Here is a 13,049-nt window from a genome sequence, read left to right on the forward strand (position 1 = left end):
AACGGTGAATTAGTTATTGGTTTTGGCGAATACCTGTTGAATGTCTGTTGTATGTCCGTGCCCTTGAGAATCCTGTAGTTCTGTTCATGCAAGGGGGATTAAGGAGCCTCACAGACTACTGCCTTTGCCGAATAAATGGGCGCGTTCGAGAGGATCGCTTTGTCTTGTCTGGGACCATTGTTTGTCACTGCCTTTAAGTGCGTTGCATTATGGGGTTAAAATATTTCCAATTTGCGCCTACATGTGGACTGAATAAAATACAGAAATCATGTGATCAAAGGTCATGAAGATATGACTGCATGTTTTTGCAGTTGCTCTTCGCCATCTTCATCCTGCAGCCATCGACTGCATTGTGGGATGCTCTCTTTTCAACCAATCATTAGGATGTTTGACCAACGCAAATGTGACCAAAGACATGACTGAAACAGGAACCAACTTCATGTAGGCTATACAGTTGATAGCCTTTATACAAATTAATGTGATATTTTAGGCTCTCTCTGTCATTGATTGTACAATGAACACGCATGTGTGTTTAGTTTGTGAGTGTGTGATATGCGGGTTGGAGCCATGTTTATTTCGACATTATAAAGAAAAACTTTTATAAACAACGGCAAAGTGGCATGTTGATCTCAGCCTTGCTGTTCGAAAACCACATTGATGTCTCACTTTCGGATGCACCTCCCCCGAATTCACTCCTCGACTTTCGTCTACGGTAGGTTGCTTTCGCCTTACCAATCAAACACTCCCATTATGTTCCATAGACTAAACACGCTTCTGGTGTTTAACACCTGTATGGCCTACTGAATAGTAGTTCAAATATACCTGTTTTGTAACAATTGCTTTAAGTTTAACTATAGGCTAGTTGTAGCACTCGTGCTTTGCTTGTTATCCGTTGTTATCCGTCATTATTTGGGGCAATTTTTTTAACGCATGACTACAGTGGATGCGTGCGTCATTTCTTGAACAGGCCAGTAGGTGGCACTCGTCCATAGGTCATGCGGGGATCCTTTTGCTTTGATGGATTTACTTTTTTTTTCTCCTTCTGCAGCGCTCAGTGCTCCATCTTCATGTGTGCGCACGGGCCCCGAAACGTGCGCATCTGTAGCGAAGTGCGTGTAAAAAGAATGTTAGTTTTGCATAGTTGCTTGTATAGAAGGTTGTTGGTATGGGTTGCCACATTCAGTTGGTGAATGAGTTGTAGGCCTACATGAACATTAAGGGTATCCACCTGGCTTTTCATGGTATTTGAAGTGTCATTTTTAGTCTTCTCCACTCTACTTCAACATCTTTCCACTTGATTTATTTTCCCACTGAACTTTGTCTGGGTCACTGAGCTGACCCTTATTTTCACATGTGTTCTGTCCTGTCACATTTTCTCCCTCCCTCCCCTCATGTGTGTTCACTTGCCCCTCCCACTAACACGCTCCTCTGCTCTCTTCTCACTCTCTTCCTCTCTCTCTGGCACACGCAACCCATAGGCGTACAGAGGAGACACTGACACGCACAGCAACTCTACAGACATGTCGGACTCCGAGACCGCCGTTCCTATTGAGGCCCCCGTCCCTGCCACGTGTGCAAGCATCAAGGCAGACCTGGACAAATGGTGAGTGGCTGTACGGAAGGATGTGGTTTTCTCAGTTTTTGTCCGCCATTGCCACTGGGACCAACGTCTCCAGGATGCCCATCCATGGCTTCCAACTCATTGGATGGACGTGGCACAGCCGCAGTGCTTCTAGTGCTTTTCACTTGGAAGTTCCCAGTGTCTCCAAGTGGATTTCAGTGTTGAGTTGTTTTAATTGAAGTGACTACCCTCCCCCCGTCGCTTGGAGGAAGGCTATAGCGGTGCATGATGAGTTGATGTCGTTTGCAATCCTTGTGTTGCGCCATGATAAAATGGTGGAGCAGTTGAGTATTGCAGTGTATGATGATAGAAGAATCCAAATTCCAATTTTCTATATGTAACTGAATTTAAACTGTCTTGGCAGGTTGGGGGGGGTTACTATTGTAGTGTAATGGGGGGTACGCACGTAGGGGTTTTGGGGTCAAAGCACGGCAGTCTCTCGCACACGCCTGATCGAAGGCAGGGAATTTGCCTACATCATGTTCTCTCCTACTCGCTCCCCACCCACCCGCCCCTGTCCCCACGCAGCTTTTCTGGCCTTGCTGTGTCGACAGCGTTGAGTGAGCGTTAGCCAGCGCTAAGTCGTTAACTCACTGCTTCATTGTCCCGATCTGTGTGCACCTTTCCCCCCCCCCCCTCTGTCCTCCCTCTGCAAGATTAGTGCAGAGTGAGATTGTTGTGGGTTTTATCTCTAGAAATGTGTAGAAACAGGAAACCTGGATGGTTGGGTTGTGTGTGAGGGCTCAATGACAGTGCAATGTCAAAGCCCCGTTCGATGGCTGATGTAACGCGTCTACTCTAGCCCTCAGCGGTTTTCAACTCTGTCAATCTTCATTGACATTTCACCAAAACCTAGATGCATTTTGACCCTTGGTGTTGTATTTTGATGTGTTGTTGCAGGGTTTGGAGCTAGGCTAGGCTAGGGCCTGGAGTGTCCCAGGCTGTATAGGCCAGATAAGTCCAGACCAATGGGTGTGAGGGATGAGATAAGGATGCAGGGTTTAGGGGGTGGTAGGTTGCAGCACATGCTAGGGATGGGCTAGGTTGGCTGCTGGTTGTAAAGTTTTGTTTTAGTAACATTTTCAGGGTGCCTATAGCGGTCTTGAGCCATGGTGAATTGAATGTCATCGAAGTGTTGTATGCCACCTTTTTATGAATGGACTGTAGTGTTGATACTCGTTGTAGGCCTCTCATAGTTCACTTTGCATCAGGTGCCCTTTACCTCAGTATTTATACTTTTATAATTTGTCAATGTTGCATTAGAAACTAGATGAAGGCTTTCTCAACACTTGGGTCAAGCACAATTGTTTTGTACAATGTACAGCTCTTTGGTCTATGCCACAGTAAATAACATCTACTTTGAACTTTAGTCAAGGGCCCTGTGCTGTTATGGTGCAACTTTTCAGGACACTTTCTTAACCCTACAGTCAAGGGTTGTACCGTTAACCCTAAGGCCAGAGTTCTACTGTTAACCTCATGGTCCTTGGGGTTTGTCATTGATGGACCCAAATTATACTGTATCCTGTAACATGGTCCACGTGACGACAATGGACCTGCTGAAGGCAGCGTAGCTAGCTCTACCAGAGGGCTGACTGAGTAATGTATACCAGGACGATGTATTTATAGCTCCACTCTTGAATTCTAAATAGTCATGCATGGGTTGGTGTGTAAACCTCCAGGATACCATGTCCTGTCCCATGGCTATAGTTCATGATCATGTTTTTGACTTGCCGTGGAACCTGAAAAGGTATATATTTTTAAACGGCCTTACACGATGCACACCTGACTGCGGCCATCTTGGCTGGCTTGGCCTGCCCTAACATGTCACGTAGAAATACATGGATTAGTTGAAGGAGTTACCACCTTGACGCCTTCAAACGCAAACAAATGTCATGTTGTTAATTACACCTGTCTTATCCTCGGATATCCACAAGTACACATGCCTTAGGGTCTAGGGGTCAGTTTGGTAATGGGCCAAACAACCCCTCTGGAACGTACTTTGAGCTTGTGGACCTGGCCTAAACATTCCAGAACCTGCGTTGACTGACATATGAACCTGTGACAAGGTATTTGTGTGTGCTTTGTAGGTGCCTTACTGATGCCCCTGTTACCTGCAGTGCGTCGCGTATCTCCTAGTCAGTACATTGAGACTTATAGATTATACATGTCAATGTATGACTTGGATACCTAACTGCCGCTTTAAATATTAATATTAACCATGTTACAGATGTCTACTACCTGTGTGGGTCCTGTTGTGTACTTTGAAATTTGGTTCTGTAGTAACTTTGGTAGTCTAACTGTGTGTAACTTGTAAGCCAACACCCTAGCCTTCCAAACAGACCCTGGCTCCTGGCTTGTATGTAGACATGTGTGTGCTTGCTCTGCTTGACTGAAAATGTGGTTTACTTGGATGGAATGCAGTGTTACTGCGATTCAAGACCCCTTAGCTACAACAGGGCTCCAACTGGAAACCAACCAAGTCATTCGCAGTAATGTTCTTTATTTTTCTCCTTTCTTCTCCTCCTGCTCCATAGATAATTATTCTGTCCCAAAGTACACCCTATTCCCTATTTAGTGCACTTATTTTGACCAGAGCCCAGTGAGCACACAGTATAGGGAATAAGGGTGCCATTTGAGACTCTGACAATGTTTGTATTGGTCCTAGAATGATATCCCTATCATTGTAGGCCTGCCCTTAGTTCCCTCTATAGTTGTTCTCTCGCAGGTGTCCCAATGCCATTGAACTCTTCAGTGTAGTGACTTTAGATCGCTCTTAGTTTCCTACTCAGACAGGCCCAGTAACCAACTTCAAAGCTATTCACAAGCTAGATGATATTGGCTCCGTGTCCCAACTCTCTTTTCTTTAGTATACTGGTCTGGATGGTTCCCTTCTCTTTGGTTCCCTTTTCAAAGCATCCCTTATTTTCCATTAGGACAGCCTAGTTATACACGTTCTATACACAGTTTGCACTCACTATTGAAGCTCAACTCAGATTATACTGTTGACCATATTATATTTAATACTCCAAACCAATGCTTTTTTTTGTCTGAGTTTTGCAAACTTTATTGATACTCAGAATTGAGCAGGAGTTCCTTTAAGGCAGTTTTGCAGGTAAAAGCGGATGCTGTTTGATTGTGAGGCGCTATACAAATTTGACAGTCATAAGATGGGGACTTCAAATAGGCCTATGGCATGTCAAGGGAACTGAAGCCTATTGTTCAGATGGGTTAAATGGAAACTGAAATCTGGACTATAACCTCTCTCACAGCTTTAATATTAACTCCTGCAGAATTAAGCATTTCTTGCAGTAAAATGGTACACCAAATGTAGTCAAAATTTTGACTCTGGTACAGGAGTGGAGAAATATGATTGATTTATTTTAGCATCTTGAGAGAATGTGTTAGATACCGTCTGTAGAGATGCTGGATTTATCAGCATCATAAAACCCGATTTAGTATTTCAAACACATAAAATATGCATCCAAGCCGAACTGAAATCTTATCAGAAACATGTTGGGTTGTTTTCACAGCTTTCTACACTGAACAAAAATACAAACGCAACATGTAAATTGTTAGTGTTGGTCCCAAGAAGCTGATTTAAACAGCATGATCAGGTGCAGGTGCACCATGCCCTGGGGACAAAAAAAGGCCACTCTAAAATGTGCAGTTTTGTCACACAATGCGACAGATGTCTCAAGTTTTGAGGGAGCGTGCAATTGGTATGCTGACTGCAGAAATGTCCACCAATGTCTACCATAATTCCCCCCCCCAAAACTACGTTTTTATGAATTTGGCAGTACGTCCAACCGGCCCCACAACTGCAGACCATGTGTATGGTGTTGTGTGGGCGAGCGGTTTGCTGATGTCAACATTGTGAACAGAGTGCCCCATGGTGGCGGTGGGGTTATGGTATAGGCAGGCATAAGCTGCAGACAACTAACACAATTTGCATTTTATCGATTGGCAATTTGAATGCACAAAAAACCGCAATGAGATCCTGAGTCCTGTTATGAGGCCCATTTTTTATTTTTTATTAGGTATCTGTAACCAACAGATGCATATGTATTCCCAGTCATGTGAAATCCATAGATTAGGGCCTAATGCATTTCAATTGAATGATTTCCTCATGTGAACTGTAATTCTGTAAAATCTTTGAAATTGTTGCGTTTATATTTTGGATCAGTATATTTCCTTGAAACCGATCAAACTGTGGTTATGGCATGTTCTTCCCAGTCCCTAAATGTCTTTGCTCTGCAAAAGATGCAGAGATGACAGAATTTTACCAATGTCAACTAGCTTGAAGCATTCATTCTATTGATTTATGACATTCTGGTGAGCAAGGATTTATTTAGTCTTCTATGTCAACATATAATGACAGAGAAGCTGCATGTATCTAATTACAGACAAGTTGACTAACAAATAGCCTACCAAAATGTTGGAATTTATAAGCAGAAACATATCTAAATCGGGCAAAAACAAATGTTCACTTTATCACATATAGTCGGGCGGTTACGGGTGGGTTATTAGCAATTGCAGTTAAACAAACCACTGACCTGTGCACAACTAGTGGCCGGCCGACAGCCCTAAATAATTCACATCTTAATTTCCTGATTGTAAAGGCAGTGTTTCCACCAGTCCAACCACCCAATCGGTCATCCTCTTCCCATACAAACCCAGCCCTTGCCACCCTACCCTCTTTAACTTGCTCTATGATGCGCCCTAAAGTGGTCGGTGCCCATTGCCATGCCAACATGGTGGTGGTGCCGTAACGTGCCTGATGCCCCCCACCCCCCTCATGTTGTGTGACCGCTATCATGGTGATGTCACCAGTTCGCTGCCCCTGCAACCTCTCTGACATCCAGAGGTAACACTCTGCAGCAGATGACTCTTGCATGTTGATCACTCAATCCCAAGATGTTAACTTGAAACTAATATTTTATATGTACAGTATATTCAAACCCCCAATGTTCTCCCCTTGGTTCATTCACAAAGGATTCCCCCATTTTTGTTTGTGTGGAGCTGAAGATGGAGAGACAGGGGAGTTCTGTTCTGTTCAGGTAGCATTACATAACAAAGCCTAATTTGGTTGGTTGGTTGACGAGGCCCCAGGCTACAGTTGTGGGGTACCCAGACCCAGTGTCACTCTTATAGTGGGAGAATGAATGTGTTTCTATCCATCCCTCTTTCCCTTCCCTCCCTCCATTACAGTTCAATGTCATTTGATTATTAAAATGGCTGCCTGTTTTGGGTTTATCTCCCCTGCTTCTCATTGTAGGTTTGGTCCAGTCATATGTCTTTAAGCACTTTCTCTCAGTGGTAAAAGCAGGGGATGTTTATGGTGGATGGATTATCTGGCCACACAGCCTCAGGGCCAGGTCCTCTGTGCTGCTGTTGGGTCATCTCTGCTGCCTCCATATCACTGCCCCATCACCCTCCCCATGCCTCTTCCTACCACACACACGTACACTCTTACGCGTTCAGTGACTCACTCGACACACACTACACAAACGACCCTTCTTCAAACCCGTAGCATTCAGCTGCATAAACCTTTTTAAGCTGCAGAGACCAGCTGTGAGTTACATCATAGAGATCAGCCCAGCGACAAGGGGTCGTGGGGGGGGGGGGGGCATGGAACCAATGGGAGAATGGTGAGGTAGTGTGGGGTTGCAGACAGTCATATCAGTCAATCCATCCCCTCCTGCCGTCTCTGACCATCATCCTCCTACCCGGCCTTTTCGTCATCTGTTTTGCGTTGTTACGCAATCACTCACTCTCCCTGATGCCCACCTTCCATCACAGATGGGTTTATCCCCATCCCTCTCTCCCCACCTTCCTCTCTTCCCTCGCTCCCTTTCGCCGTATCACCCTAATGCGTTGTGTCAGTGTATGCCCGCTGTTTGGTGCCGAGTTCCTGAAATAATCTCCCTCAACACCCTTCCCTGTCCTCTAGTGACCAGTATGCCAACACTCTCTACCTATGTAACCAGTTCACTCCTTTTAATGAGGGCAGTGTCTGTCTGTAGGACCAGTCTGACTTGGTTCAATCTGAGGAATGCCAACATTGTTTAGAAAAGCTCATACTAGGACAGGGTAGGCCTAGGACACTTCCAGGCTGACAGTTTGACACCAAAACATCTTTAGTTGACCAGGATCATTTGGTGCTGAGCTCGATGGCCAACCTATCTACATGCTTGAAAGATCGCTATTGGCTCCATAGCTGTCAAATTGTTGGAGGAGAGGATCCAAGGTCCCTCCCTCAGAGGTCCTAACCATGTGGTTGTGTTCTCTCTACAGTGTGAAGGAGGGGGGTGACTGTAAGGATCTGATGGAGGCATTTGCAGCCTGTCTGAAGAATGCAGCGGAGGCGTCGTGAGGAGAGCAGGAGCTAAACTCACAGGAAATGTAAGTTCACATGCAGGGGCGATGTGTCCTGATAAGGCTCCTAACTTTCTTTGTCCAGTAATGGACTCTCTGTAATGCCAAATGAAATGCTTAGCTGACTATTGGGGCTCACTCATGGAATGTGAATTGAATAGCCTGCAGAATCTGGCTTATGGTGTAAACAACCCAATGGTGTGCCAGCCAGTCTATCCACTCTAGCCAGGGAGGCAGATGTTAAGCCAATATGACCGAAACTAATTCTGCACACTTTCTCTTGTTCACTCTCTCCAGGTCCACCGCACAGGGTCCTCCACGTTTCCCAGCATTCCCTTCTGCACAACAAGCACTGGGCTGAATGATACTGGCGGTGTTCGGCGCCTGGCAGAAACCATCCACCTCTTACCTCCCTCCCCAACCCCCCTTGAAGCTTAAATGGTGTCTTCCGATTTATACCCCTGCGCTGCTCCCACCGTGGCTGAGTACATCCATTGGTAGACAATTCCGGAGAGCCTATGGGTTTTATGTAAATTGTCCACTTGAGATGCATACATTTAAATGGAACAAATAAAGTCTAAAAGAAATTGGTATAACATTTTGCCTCTTGCTTTGCTTCTCTTTTTGAATGTGATGTGAAATGTCATATTTGGCTCTTTGAACAGTTTTGTAACCTCAATAGACGGGTTGGTTGTTTAGCAACAAGACCAACGCGTGCGACACTATGGGACAAAACAGACTGGGTTGGCATAGATTGTTGACAACATCTAAACTATGTTTTGTCTCCAATGTTTATTGAAAACATAAATAAATGTGCACTTGTCTCAAATACATTGTTAGAGTTGTTGGTTAGCTAGCAAGCAAATTTTTTGCCATATTAGCATAGATGGGACATCAGTTAAAACTCCTCAAAACAAGACCATGGTATCAAGAACTAGCTGAAACGACCCACTGACGATTCTCCACATGGAGGCTTCTTGTCATAGCCAATAACTATCTGACATCCAGAGTCACAATCCACAGACTTCTGCCCCATTGAAGCATGCTCATCGTTTTCCTGACGTTGTCAGCTAGCCCGTCTCTGCAGTTTCATGTTCTGAATTTGGTTATGGCTTTGAGTTTTTACATCTGTTTGATACTTTAATGACCTGTTGCAGACCAGGGCCCCTATTTATAAAGCTTCTCAGAAGTGCTGATCTAGGATCAGTTTACCCTTTTAGAGCCTAATGAATGAGAATGGGGGAACGTGATGCTACATCAGAACTCCTACTCTGAGGTGCTTTATGAATATGGGCTCAGACCATCAAAAGCTGGTGAATGTGTCTAATTTTAAGATGTCGTCTCTTTGCACTTTTACTTTAAGATTCAACTCATTAATCCAAAAGTGTTTGAACCTGGGACTATTCTGTCTCTTTGTAATGGGTTTAAAGGACCAGGAGATGGGATATAAACCCTTAATTTGACTAATGCAGTTAACCCTTAATCTGTAAAATGCAATTGATACACTCTTAATTCTGACTGATTCCATGAACGCACTCTGAACTAGGCACTGGACACAGCCTGCATCCCCATTTTCCACCCTTCTACCAAACTGTACCCTTGCTCTTTCTCATATGGATTGAACAATGGTGTAAACTGACTCCAGCTAATGCTTACACCAATCATATGCTTTTAAAAACATGATGGGAAAAGTGCAAGTACACTTCTGGAAAAGGGTGTAGAACTAAGTGGGGTTCAGGGAGGTATGACACACCCACTTTCTATGGTGTGAGTAGACTCCAAGGCCAATCAGGATGTGTGAGTACATGAAAGTTTCAATCTACCTCCTGGAGCTCCGGAATGAGACAGCTGATGGGAGAGAGAGAGATGGGACTGCATGCAAGGACAATGTGTGCATGTAATGAGGTTATGTGTGTGAAGGGGGCTGGGCAGTGGGACATAGCAAATCAAAGTTTATTTGTCACATACGCTGAATACAACAGGTTGTAGACCTTACAGTGAAATGCTTAAGGTTCTAACCAACAGTGTAATTTTTAAGTAAAAAAAAGGTATTAGGTGAACAATAGATAAGTAAAGAAATAAAAACAACAGTAAAAAAAGACAGTGAAAAATAACAGTAGCTAGGCTATATACAGTTTCGAGGCTATATACAGGCACCGGTTAGTCGGGCTGACTGAGGTAGTATGTACATGTAGGTATGGTTAACGTGACTATGCATATGTGATAAACAGAGAGTAGCAGTAGCGTGAACATAACAGAACTAGGAGTGGCACATAAGTGGACGCCAGCCCATGAAATCTTACGCTTCAAACACACCGACAGCGTCATTGCATTTTGGTACACCAGAATTACATTAATTTCCAACGAAACGCTGCGTTTGCCTTACAGCATTGCGTTGCAGAGGCAGTTGCAGTGCGTTTGGTGTGGGTACATATTAGGGTACATAGTAGTACAACATAGTAGTACCCTCCAACATAGTACTATACCTGTTTGACCTGACTGGTGAAGTGTTTGAACTCTATCTGTCTTTGAGAAGGATTAGTAGTAAAGACACTAACAGGATTGTCTTTACTGTCTGTGGATACACACGGGATAAGAAGACTTCAATCAATTGCCCCAGTGGTCACCAACCTTTTCTGAGTCAAGCTTACTTTCCCAGTCAAAAAGCAAGCCTAGCTCTACCATTCAGATTTTTTTTTAAACATGTCTTACATTTTTTAAACATTAACCTAATAAAAACAGTTCTGTAGGAATGAGGTTTGTGCAGTAGACCTAATACATTAACACAGCGTACTGGCAAAATATACCAGCGATATTGTTCTTCTCAGACCATATTATATTTCAAACACAAGCTTTGATAATAATATATATCATTTGGTGAAGCTAGCACTTGCGAGGCACAGCTGAGCATAAATTTAAATAATTGCTTTTTTATTTTACTGGACTGATGCACCTTGCATCATGGTCATGGTGCTTTCAAGACAACTGGGAACTCTGTAGAAAAACAAGGTCAAATCATGACATCAGTGATATTCAGGTCGGAAAGTCGGAGCTCTAGAAAAGATACCTGAGTTTCCGACTTGAAATTCCGAGTTGAATGACTATTCAAAACTATTTATTCCCAGTCTGATCTGTTTTTTTCCCGAGTCCCCAGGTGTCCTGAACGCACTTAAGTCGGATGTGTGAGATTTACGAGTTCCCAGTTTTGAACACGGCATTAGTTTCAGTGGAGGTAGGGTTTCTGCTCTCTCCTACCTTTCCTCCGGCGAGACTGACCATAGAGAGGGTACACCATCTCCACCTGATGGCGAAACTTGAGCCGCACCTTTGTTCCTCAAGCACAAATTCATGTTGTTCCTATGACCAGAGAAAGTTAAATATTCCTCGATATTAAAATAGACGCGACGAGCTGCTAATAATAATAAAAACGCAAGGCTATCGATACACTTGACTACTCATTCATTGCAACTGCAGCGCGAGTGTACGTAGGGAGAAGCCGTTTTATATTTTGTAATAGTGTTGAATAAAAACAGTGTTGACAGTGCTGAATCAAAAGTTGCTCATAAAAACAGCAGCTATTTGCTGTATTCTTTGACAGTCTCTCTGTGGTCATGGTTTTAAAAGTAATGAAATCTCATATTGGCTAATATCAAACTTTGCCGGGTCTTCGAAGCACGGTGATTTGAGTTATCCGATTGGCCAGCATAGTAGGCGCACTCGGTCGCAGATCTCCACAGATCTCCTGGTCCGCTGGAGTTTGTGTTTTCAGACAAATGGTTCCAAATAGATACACTTTGTCAACCTGGTGCGCAGGGATCACGATCAACTGGTTGGTAACCATGAATTACACCTTCATGTCATCTGCCTGTTCATATAGTCTGACCCCTGGTGGTTATGAAGAGAAAGAGAACTGCAGTAAAAAAAAGTTTGCACCTCCTGCCCAGACACTCAAATGTATACAGGCCCTAGTCTTGGCAGGCATTTTAAGAAGTCAGTCCGCGTCGTTCTTTTCCCCAACGCAGTTAAGCCAAAACCACGCCCCGTTATTCAGCGAGCGTTCTTCAACGCTTTGAGAGCTCTCCAAATCTCCAAAATCCGGAAGTGAATAACACGTAGCACGAAATTTCAGTCACTGATTAATAACATTTGCCCTTGTTTTTTAAGATTGAAAAATATAATAACATAACGTCGTGGACCGAGCTAGCCATTAACGTCCCTTAACGCTCAAAGACAGATTCAATGGCTGTAGTATAGCGTATTCGACTGAATGATTAGCTAATAAATATTTGAGAAATTATTAATAATAAGCATATGCTTTTACCTGATAATTGACTACTAATGACAATATAACAACTTCAAATACCGAGCTTGTAACGTTAAGTAGCCTAGGTTAACTTAGCTGACCTTCAATTGAGGGAATTCAGCAGAGTTCTCTGAGACAATTTTACAACTCATTGAAACTCTGAAATAAATACATGGGCAAATGTTACCAAACATGATAATAATAGGCCTGCATTACGGTAGGCAGCTAATTGTTAAATTACACTTTCCATCCTTACCTTGGAAGGTCACTGTCTCTGTGCTGATCGACAGTGAGTGAGACAACGCTAGCTAGCCAATGGGAGCGTAGTAGAACGCCCCTCTCTGAATAACGGGGTGTGGTTTTGGCTTAACTGCGTTGGGAAATAGAAAGACGCAGTCAGTCCATGTAATGTATTTCACCATTGCATTCACACACTGTAAACGATACACTGAATAAGCTTAGTGTCGTATAGTAAGCCCATATTTGGGCTGGGCATCTGGATGACGCAAGACACTATAACAATAAATCCATCATATCAAATAATAATAATTGGCCCAATAAATCAATCAAAAATAATCTAATTAAATCATGCAATTAAATTCATGTTGTATGTTACTTTCTGCCAAGTCAGGACCATGAATAAGTACTGCCGCCCTTTGTACAAGTGCAGAACTGCATGATGGTGTGACAACATGCTAGGCCTATTAGCCTATTATTAATGGTTACTGGTATCCATTCGCTACGACTGTT

At 43.5% G+C, this 13,049-nt stretch overlaps 1 long non-coding RNA gene across 1 annotated transcript; it reads left to right on the plus strand.

Annotated features, from left to right (window-relative positions):
• Positions 1-1,435: 1,435 nt before the first annotated feature.
• Positions 1,436-8,594, plus strand: LOC129855739 (uncharacterized). Its single transcript, XR_008759555.1, has 3 exons — positions 1,436-1,603; positions 7,916-8,023; positions 8,294-8,594. It is a non-coding gene; the product is annotated as an uncharacterized LOC129855739 (long non-coding RNA).
• The last annotated feature ends 4,455 nt before the right edge of the window (positions 8,595-13,049 follow it).

The sequence above is a fragment of the Salvelinus fontinalis genome, chromosome 5, assembly GCF_029448725.1.
Source record: "Salvelinus fontinalis isolate EN_2023a chromosome 5, ASM2944872v1, whole genome shotgun sequence".
In the NCBI taxonomy this organism is placed as follows: Eukaryota; Metazoa; Chordata; class Actinopteri; order Salmoniformes; family Salmonidae; genus Salvelinus; species Salvelinus fontinalis.